Below are 10,233 nucleotides of genomic sequence, written 5' to 3'. Positions count from 1 at the left end.
ACATAAGAAATAATATATTACACTACATGCAGTCCTTAACTGCATTGATCATTTTCAGATGTACTGAGATCAGGGTGACCATAGAGGAAAGCATTTTAATTCACTAGTCTTTGTTTTTGAGGACCTACATTTTTAGCAAACAAAACCTTACATACGCCTGCTGCTATTAGTCAACAGATTTGATGAAGTCAACTGTAATAAGCCATTGACATCAATCGTTTTAGTTACCATATGTTGATAAATTTCTCTTGGTTTAATTTTATTAAACTTTACAAGAGTTTTTTTTTTCCTCAACACTGCTTAGGTTTCAAGGAGAAGCTCCTGGTTGCTTATTGCAGCTTCTTGAGTGTGTGTGCCACCTACGTCCGCTGAGTCCAGCTGCAGTCACTGGTTAGCTTCATTCAAGCTCCAATGTCAAAACTGTCATGATGGAACAAAAATCACTTTTAGTGACAAATAGGATAGGTTCTTAAAGTTTTTCAAAGTTTTCAAAGGCTAAACAGGTCTAAAGGACGTGAGTTCTTCTAGCTAGGGAAAATGAATAAATGTTTGGACACTGTGTACAGCAGCATAAGCGATGCATGAACATGTGACAAGGCAACATCCAGGTGTTAATGAAGAGCAGACAGGAAAGACAAATTTGCTGCAATTTTTTATGCTGCTAAATGATCTGTATGAAGACAGGCACATTGGCTTTTTGCTACAATTTGCTCTGAATAAATGTTTAAGGAAATGTTTGGAGCTATGGTCTCAGCACAAGTTTGATTAACAGTGTATCTGACTTTGTTCTTTTGCTAACTTCAAGCAGTCTACAATGACAATTTTGTGTTTAAGTCAAATTAATTGTGTTAAAACATTTTATCTTAAATATGTTATTGAATAAAAGCTAAATTGGAGAATACATAGAATATAGAGATTTCATAGAAATATTCCAGCCTCCATTAGTACATATTAGAAGCTATTAATTAAGAGGATTAATAATCACACAAAGTCTGAACAAGGAGTTTAATAGTACTATCGGTTGCCCCTCTGTAAAAACTTTGGTCTACCTCTAATTTTATGTTGCTGTAAGTCCAACGTACAATCCTGCTAGCCATACAGTACAACAATCTAAATCTAAAACAACAAGAAAACAAATCACAGAAATAATCTGAACAGTTTTTTTCTGTTTTGGGGAAAGACTATTTTTTATTTGAATAATGTATTTTTCTAAGTGAAGCGGCTGGGATGAGGATCAGCTACTCCAAGTCCGAGGCCATGGTTCTCGACTGGAAAAGGGTGGCTTGTCCTCTTCAGGTTGGAGGGGAGTTCCTGCCTCAAGTGGAGGAGTTTAAGTATCTCGGGGTCTTGTTCATGAGTGGGGGAAGAATGGAGCGGGAGATCGACACACGGATCGGTGCGGCTGCTGCAGTAATGGGGGCGCTGTGCCAGTCTGTTGTGGTGAAGAGAGAGCAGAGCCGAAAATCGAAGCTCTCGATTTACCGGTCGGTCTACGTTCCTACCCTCACCTATGGCCATAAACTTTGGGTCATGACCGAAAGAATGAGATCCCGGATACAAGCGGCTGAAATGTGCTTCATCCGTAGGGTGGCCGGGCACTCCCTTAGAGATAGGGTGAGGAGCTTGGCCATCCGGGAGGGGCTCGGAGTAGAGCCGCTGCTCCTCCACATCGAGAGGAACCAGTTGAGGTGGCTTGGGCATCTATACCGGATGTCTCCTGGACGCCTTCCTCGGCAGGTGTTCCAGGCACGTCCCACCGGGGGGGAGGCCCAGGGGACAGCCCAGGACATGCAGGACGGACTATGTCTCTCGGCTGGCCTGGGAGCGCCTTGGGCTCCCCCCGGAGGAGCTGGAGGAGGTGTCTGGGGAGAGGGACGTCTGGGTGTCTCGGCTGAGTCTGCTGCCCCCGCGACCCGGTCCCGGATAAGCGGAAGACGACGAGTACGAGTACAAGTACGAGTACGAGAACTTTTTTTTATTTGAATAATGTGTTTTTCTTCTAGGATAAAAACCCAAAGTTTACAGATCGTCATCTACGTGAACATTCACAGAAGCTTGAACAACACAGACTATGTGAACACATTCTCCCACCTCTCACCCCTTAATCTTCTGGAAAAAGGGAGTGCAGAGGAAAAAGAAGTCTAGAAAAAAGGCTGAGGACATCTGCTTTCTAACATTGCAGCTTTTCACAGCATTGCTAGAGTATTTCAGGCTTGCTGCCCATGTATAAGAATGGTTTTAGTTCAACATCATAATTCCTGTTATCACAGTTAAACCTAATATGCAATCTTGTACAAAAATTGGAACCATGCCATATTTAAATGGTCTGATGAAGTTAATTTACTTCAAATGTCTGGTGAGTCAGGTCACTACTTTATTCTGGTTATTTTGATTTGTCAGAGTGGAGTTCAGACAAATGTACAGTCATGTTTGAGTTACTCAGGGTCTTACTGAGAAGCTGTGGTTTAAGTCAAACAGTCTTCAGTTGAAACATAACAACGATTGGTTAGACAAACTAATTTTCCCTTTGTCCCAAACTTTTCATTGTCTTTCTTCAGGAGGTTCCCCCTTTTCCTTTGTTTTTGTATGTGTTAATACATTTTTGACAGTCTGGGTGCAAAATTAACCTGTCCTACTTGAAAAAATTGTTGTTATTTTTTTATATTATTTTGAAGTAACTGGGTGTGTTTTGGGTTTGTATGGTATGCCTTGAAAGGAGTTGTCAAGTTTTTTTTTTATGTGGACAGTGTTGTAGTACACTTGTACGACTTTACAATCACTGTTAAAAAACAAATAAAGTTTGGAAAATAAGTCTGCAATTTGTCAGTGTGATTTAACTTCATAATTCTTGACCTTGTAATGAGAATCAGGGAGAAATTAAAATGGGGAACCCAACTTAATGACTTGTCAAAAGGGACTGTTGTAGAAAACTTTGTTTTTACCAAGACAGACCGATGATTGTCACTGAGAATCAGCTTTATTTTAATCATGCAAGAGAGAAGGATTTTTTACAGCATTGGCGATGTGCTCAGTAGTGCTGCCAAATCGTTCTGCCTAGACAAAGCAAAAGTTCTCCTATAAGCTACAACAGTTTTCAAGGTGCTTCTCATGAGACCTGTTGTCCTAGACATAATCTTAACAGTGTGGCATACATATTATCTCACACAGCTGCAAGCAGAAGGCTGAGAAACCATTACTCTAAGACTAAATAAGAGAAGAATGGAACAACACTGAGGGGTTCTAATACTTTTGTCAGTTCCTGTAGAGTATCAAAGAGCAAATCATGCAAGGCACTAAAAATTTCCATAACAAGCCACCCACTTCGATTATAATGAAACAAGTTTCATATGTTATCGAACTCCCAATCAATTTTTCACTGAATGACAAAGAAGGAAAGTACAAGAAAATTAATTTCAAAATTTGAATTGATTAGTAATTGTAAGATAGTGACATAAATATTCCAACAGATGTTGCTGTTGTTCTGTGGGTGTTCTTTGGTAATGCAGCAGTTCTGGGATGTTTTTCCTAGTAGGGACACCGTAGCTCTGAGGTTTTGCCGCGAAAGCAACCATATCCTACACAGTTTGCTTTTACTGCCTGTAAGGTGAAAGAAGAGTGACTGGAGGAAATAAATGCTTCAAGGTCTCGACACAATGCAGAATCCTGTGTCTGGTGCCTCTGTTTCCGCATGGAACACACCTCACCTACATCCAAAACACAACGCAGAGTTCACGGAGTGTCTTCCACAAGCTACGGACGCACAGAGGGACAGACTGGGTTACATCTTGGTGCCGTGACCCGTATTGTGGTTCAAAGAGGCCAACAAATCGAAGGGGCATCTGGTTATCCAGTAGAGTGACGTTATTGCTGTACACTGGAACTTCATTCTAAATGTGGATGCAACATGCTCATGTTTTCCATCGTATCCTTTGAAGATCTCAGTGAAATGTCATGTTGATGCTGTGTTTTGTGACTCTAAGGCCTCAGGTGTAAATATTGTTTTGGGCTAATTATTTAAAGAAACTATAGTGATCGAGTATTGAGACATACTTTTAGCTGTAGCTGGTGGATCTTTATATTCTTTTGTCTTTGAGATGTGCACCGAGCTGTGAATTTATTTTAATTTATTTTTGGTTTGGTTCCCACTATAGTGAATGCTCTGTTAATTATGTACATATACACAGGGTGGTTGTACTCCAATTCCATCAAAGAGCGAACAAGAAAGAGAAACATGTGGCATAATTACCCAGCAGATCCACTGAACCTAGAACCTCTAACGGGGACCCAACTGAGTGACCATTTTGTCACCTCAGGTGACACACCACACCAGACGTGGACCCACGAAGGGCAAGGTACCCCTTCACCCCCTCTTCTGTCCGTCTATACTGACCACTTCCCTATCCCAACGTCATCAGCATACATTGCCCCTGAAAGCCACTCCAATGTTACTCACAATGGAACACAATACGCACAACAGGCTAGCACACTCCTTCCTGCTCCTATCAACCAAACTGGTCAGCTGCTGGGACCAAGCCCCCAGACCTACCCAGGCCACCCATATTCCACTCCTCTGTCCCAACATCTTCAGGGAGGTTTCATAATTCCATCCGCAACCAATTATTTATCCTCTTTGCCTCCCTCCAGGGCAAGAAATGTCAGATCAGCCCAGAGCCATGCACCGGGTTCTCAAATTCCACCATGGTTGAAAATGAGTAACTCTGTTCCTGTTGGGCAGACCATGGCAGGCTTAGAGCACAAACCCACCTTTCAGTGTCCCCAGCCTACTACACAGAACTATCAGAGCCCCGCTCAGGGGGAGACGCCGTCACAAAACATAACTGCTGTCCCCACATGGGCCCCAAACCTGACTGTCCCGTTTTCTCAGGTTGCCTCACATGCAGCCCCTGACCAGATTGGTCCCAGGCATAGCAGTGAATTGCAGCATCTGAAACCACCCCTACCTGCTGCTATGGTCTCGCGTCCATACCTCCCTGACCCTCTGTTAGATGTCTGTGGAAAAGCCATCCACAGCCAACGCCCCACACACACAGCATAAAGTGGTTTGATGCAGACTCATCAGGTGAAGAATGTGCAAGTGTTCAGTGGTAATTCAGACAGTAAGATGTTGGTGGAGGACTGGATTCGTGATATGCAGTACCTTCTAGACGCCATAGATCTCCCTGCCCATCTTCTTTTTTCCACAGTAGTACGACACCTCAGTGGTGAAGCCAGGAAGCTAATCCTGAACCTTCCACCTGGTGAACGATCCCCAGAGAGGGCATTTGAGGAACTGAGGGCCGAGTATGGTGACGCAGAGGGCTCTTTAGACCCGCTAGCTGATTTTTATGAGCGAAGTCAGAGGCCATGTGAGTCTGCCTGCTCCTATGCCATAGCACTAGAGGCAACTTTACGAGCAGTTGAAGAAAGCCAGGAAGGGGGTAGGCCGTTTCCAGATCGAGACAGTAAATTGACTCGACAGTTCCTAAGAGGGCTGGTGGATGGAGATGTATATACACAAATAGCACCCATGAAGCCCCTATTGCTCAGCTTTAGAGAGCTTCAGGCTGAGCTTCGAAGCATTGCTAGGGAAACAAAGACGTTTCAGCCCCAACAAAAAGTAAAGAAGACGTTTGCTCAGGTGCATGTCACATCAGAGAACACAAACACAAGGGCTGAGGGGAGAAAATGCACTTCAGAACTCACTGAACTGACTGAGATGGTCAAGAAATTGGCCCTCAGCCAAGAGGCACAAATGGCTAGACTGTCCATACTGGAATCAAGCATAAAGTCCCCCAGTGTCTCCCCAAATGCAGCCCTGCCAACAGCACGTATGACAAATCAGAGTTCGGTTGTCGTGTGTCATCGCTGTGGAAAACAAGGGCACATTGCCAGATTTTGCCGAGCAGTCCTTCCTGACTTCAACTCGACCAAGACTCACCACTCTCAGCCACCAACCTCTGCAGAAGGAAGCAGCATGCCCCCATCCCAGTCTTTAAACGCCTGAAGCCCATGGTAGCAGGGGAAACCATGGGCAAGCAGCAAGCCCCACACTCAGAGTGCACAGATACTGCAAACAGAGAGGAGGGAACTCCACTGCTGGTGGGGCCTAGAAATGAGGGTGAAGTGGAGATAAACGGCAAGAAATGTAGGGCTCTCATTGACTCTGGATCCCAAATTACAAGCATCACCCATAGTTTCTGGCACACCCACCCAGAGCTCCCGAAGCAGAAGCTGCAGCCATCCAACATAATGATAGAGGGGGCAGCAGCACAAAAAGTGCCCTATTACGGGGTCTTGACTATCATACTTAAGGTTTTTGGAGAAGACTGTATGACTGTCCCCACTTTTGTTGTCCCTGACTCTGAATATCGGTCATCTGTGCCTCTGCTCATTGGAACAAATGTCATTCGTGCATCAAAAAGCCACTTGCAAGCAGCCTATGGCACTGAATTCCTCCACCTGATAAAAGAGAACCACCCAGAGTGGTATTCTGCTGTGGTGGAGGTTGTGAGCACCGAAAAAAGTAAAACCCAGGACACAGTGGGTCCTGCGATTTTCACCGGCCGAACTATCTGTATCCCTGGTGGCAAAGAGATGGAGTTAAAATGTAAGATTAAATCAGGCCCACAAAGAAAAACATATACAGCCCTGATAGAAGGCTGCCCTTCACTCCACCTCCCACAAGACCTCCTTGTGGCCAAAATTCTCACAGATGTAAAAAAAGGGTATGCCCCAGTTAGAGTTATGAACCTCTCTCAGAGAAACATGACTATTAAACCAAACACCCAACTTGCCACAGCATTCTTGGTGGACGAAGTTGTGGAGCGCTGGGACAAAGATGGAGGTGAACATCACAGTGGAGTGAAAGAAGGGGTGTGTCTCAGCCTCGGTCAGGTGGCGGCAAGCGATGAAGTGGACCTAAGTGGAGCAGCAGTGGAGAATAAAAACCAGCGTACTCTCCTCAAGGACCTGGTAGAGAAAAATCGGGACGTATTCTCACAGCATCCTATGGATTATGGACACACAAAAACTGTTCAACATGAAATTCCTCTGGTGGATTCAAAGCCATTTCGACTCCCATATCATAAGATCCCCCCTTCTCAGTGGAAGGATGTAAGGCGCCTACTGACAGAGATGGAAACTGCCAAGCTTGATGCTACAGGACAACGCTGGGTTTCTCAGCTATCATCGTTTGAGTTTGACATCCAGTACAGAAGGGGCCAGAACAATGCAAATGCTGATGCTCTTTCTCGCATGTCCAACCAGGAAGTCTCACAGGTCTTACAATCATACGCTCAGCGTGTTAGGACCACCAAATCAAAGCCTTCAGGGTCCCAGCATTCACAGGAGCTACAAAAGACACCTGCGAGTGCTGCTGCGGAGGCTGATAGGTTACCAGCAGTGGGTCAGCTTTATGAGGATGTAGGGACAGACACCCTACCTGCTATGACAACACAGGAGATCCGGGCAGAACAGAAGCAGGATCCCATAATTGGCCACATCCTGTATTTTAAAAACACAAATAATAGACCTCCCCACACTGTGAGGAGTGGACTAGGAAGGCCCGGGAGCCTTCTAATAAAGGAATGGCGGACGTTGGTGGTCCGAAATGGCGTCCTGTACAGACGCATCATAGATGGTCAAAGAGGAATCATGGAGCAATTCATCTTGCCAGAGAAGCTGAGAGTGGGGATCAAAACTGCTCTGCATGATGATTCAGGACATTTGGGATTCGAAAGGACTCTGCATTCAATAAGGGAGAGATTCTACTGGCCTGATATGGCCCAGGAAATCAAAGCTTGGTGTGAGCAGTGTGAGAGATGCTGTCTTAGGAAGACACCCTCAAGCAAGGTTGGAGTTCCGCTCATGAGCATCCATAGCAATGCCGCCATGGAGCTTGTGTGTGTTGACTTCCTCTGCCTGGAAAAGTCAAAGGGGGGCATTGAAAATGTTCTGGTTGTTACAGATCATTTCTCTCGTTATGCTCAAGCCTACCCCACCAAATACCAAAAAGCAGGTACAGTAGCCAAGGTTCTGTGGAAGAACTACTTTTGTCGGTTTGGTTTTCCAGCAAAATTGCATGCGGATCAAGGGCGCAATTTTGAAAGTGCAGTTGTGAAGGAACTGTGCAAGATCACAGGCATCACTAAGACTCACACCACTCCCTACCACCCGCAGGGCAACGGGACAACTGAAAGGTTTAACCGGACCCTAATGAATATGTTGGGAATGCTGCAACCTCACATGAAGCCCAGGTGGCACGAACACGTGGATGCCATGACACACGCTTATAACTGCACACGACATGACTCAACAGGATATAAACCATACTACTTGATGTTCGGGAGACATCCTAGGCTTCCACTGGATCTGGTCTTTGGGTTTACCACCTTTAATAATCTGGAGGGTTACAGTGAATATGTGCAGACATTGCATGATTGTCTGGAGGAGGCTTATGCACAGGCTAATCAAACCTCTCGGAAAGCCAAGGAACAACAGAAAATGTATTATGACAAGAAAGCAAAGGATCACGCTTTCAACCCAGGGGACAGGGTACTAGTCAAGCAATGTCATGTGGAGGGACGGCAGAAGCTTGGGGACAAGTGGGAGCCACGTCCATACATTGTGGTTAAGAAACAACCTAAAGTACCAGTGTACGTGGTCCAACCAGAGGATGGTGGGCCAGAGAGAGTGCTTCATAGAAACCTCCTCACACAGTGCATGTTTATCCCGGTAGAGGAGGTCAGTGGAGTGACAGCTGGGAAAGAAGAGTCAAGTTTCGCCCTAAGTGAGACAAGTTCGGAGGAAGATCTGCAACAGGTCTTGGATCTGGAGGGCACAGAGGAAACCAGAGTAGCTATGCAGCTGGGCGAAAGCAGTCAAGAAACACAAGCAGAGACAGAGATGGATGAGCCAGCAGGACGAAGGGGGGGAGGAAATGCACCTGCATCTCTTGATGGTGCAGGTTCACCGCAGGAGGATGAGCTTCCAAGAAGAAATCCACCCAGGAACAGACATCCTCCAAAGAGGCTATCATTTGAATCACGAGTCACAAAAACGGAAGAGGAGTGTCAGAAAATAGAAAGAGGATGGCTGTTGTGGCAGAGGGAAAAGGCAAAGAGGGTCTCAAAACATACATAAAACAAATCCAGCCACATACACACCTTCATAACAACTCTGAACAATTTCCTTTATTGCTAATTTGTAGACTATCTAGTTCTTTCTCAGCAAGTGTGTGTTTTCTGTTTACTTTGACGGCTGGGACGCCATCAAATAAAGAAGGGGTAGATGTAAGATAGTGACATAAATATTCCAACAGATGGTGCTGTTGTTCTGTGGGTGTTCTTTGGAAATGCAGCAGTTCTGGGATGTTTGTCCTAGTAGGGACACCGTAGCTCTGAGGTTTTGCCGCGAAAGCTACCATATCCTACACAGTTTGCTTTTACTGCCCGTAAGGAGGGCTGCATCTGCTGTGTACTACAATACAATATACGCCAATAGGTGACTAATATTGTTCATGCAGCTAATTATTTAGCATGTTAGAAGGGTTAAATAACTGAGTTAATGTATGTTTACCAAACTAGTGTTTTATTGACAAGATTTAAGTTATCACACAGACATATTAGAGCAGTGTTTATGCTTGATATTTGACATGATGAAGATGACGCTAGAAGAACCACTGTTACAAAGTACAGTTAGTGCAATGTGGGTGCATACTATTGTCTGTTGTATGCTGTTGAACTGAAGGAGACAATTACTTTATTTTATTGTTTTATTTTGTTCTAAACGACTGAACGTGCTAAATACAGTTTGCTTTTACTGCCTGTAAGGTGAAAGAAGAGTGACTGGAGGAAATAAATGCTTCAAGGTCTCGCCACAACGCAGAATCCTGTGTCTGGTGCCTCTGTTTCCACATGGAACACACCTCACCTACATCCAAAACACAACGCAGAGTTCACGGAGTGTCTTCCACAAGCTACGGACGCACAGAGGGACAGACTGGGTTACATAATAAAATGGATAATAAAAACGAATCAAAAATGTATTATATGAAATAAGTAGTAATAAAAATTTACTAAATAATGTAAAATTAATAATGAAACATTATCACAAAGCTAAACACTACAACAAATCTATTATTACTGTCATCCTCTTTGTTGGAAACAATTTGTCATTTTGATGGAAACAAAAACATCTCTTCAATCAACAACCTTTTAAGGAATGATCAGATAA

The 10,233-nt window shown here is 44.4% G+C and overlaps 1 long non-coding RNA gene across 1 annotated transcript; it reads left to right on the top strand.

Moving 5' to 3' along the window:
• Window positions 1-9,458: 9,458 nt before the first annotated feature.
• Window positions 9,459-9,887, top strand: LOC124883719. The gene is made up of 2 exons (XR_007042291.1): window positions 9,459-9,501; window positions 9,831-9,887. It is a non-coding gene; the product is annotated as an uncharacterized LOC124883719 (long non-coding RNA).
• The last annotated feature ends 346 nt before the right edge of the window (window positions 9,888-10,233 follow it).

Source organism: Girardinichthys multiradiatus, chromosome 18, assembly GCF_021462225.1.
Source record: "Girardinichthys multiradiatus isolate DD_20200921_A chromosome 18, DD_fGirMul_XY1, whole genome shotgun sequence".
Classification (NCBI taxonomy): domain Eukaryota; kingdom Metazoa; phylum Chordata; class Actinopteri; order Cyprinodontiformes; family Goodeidae; genus Girardinichthys; species Girardinichthys multiradiatus.
The sequence above is the reverse complement of the archived record's forward strand: the minus strand, read 5'-3'. Positions and strand labels throughout refer to the sequence as shown.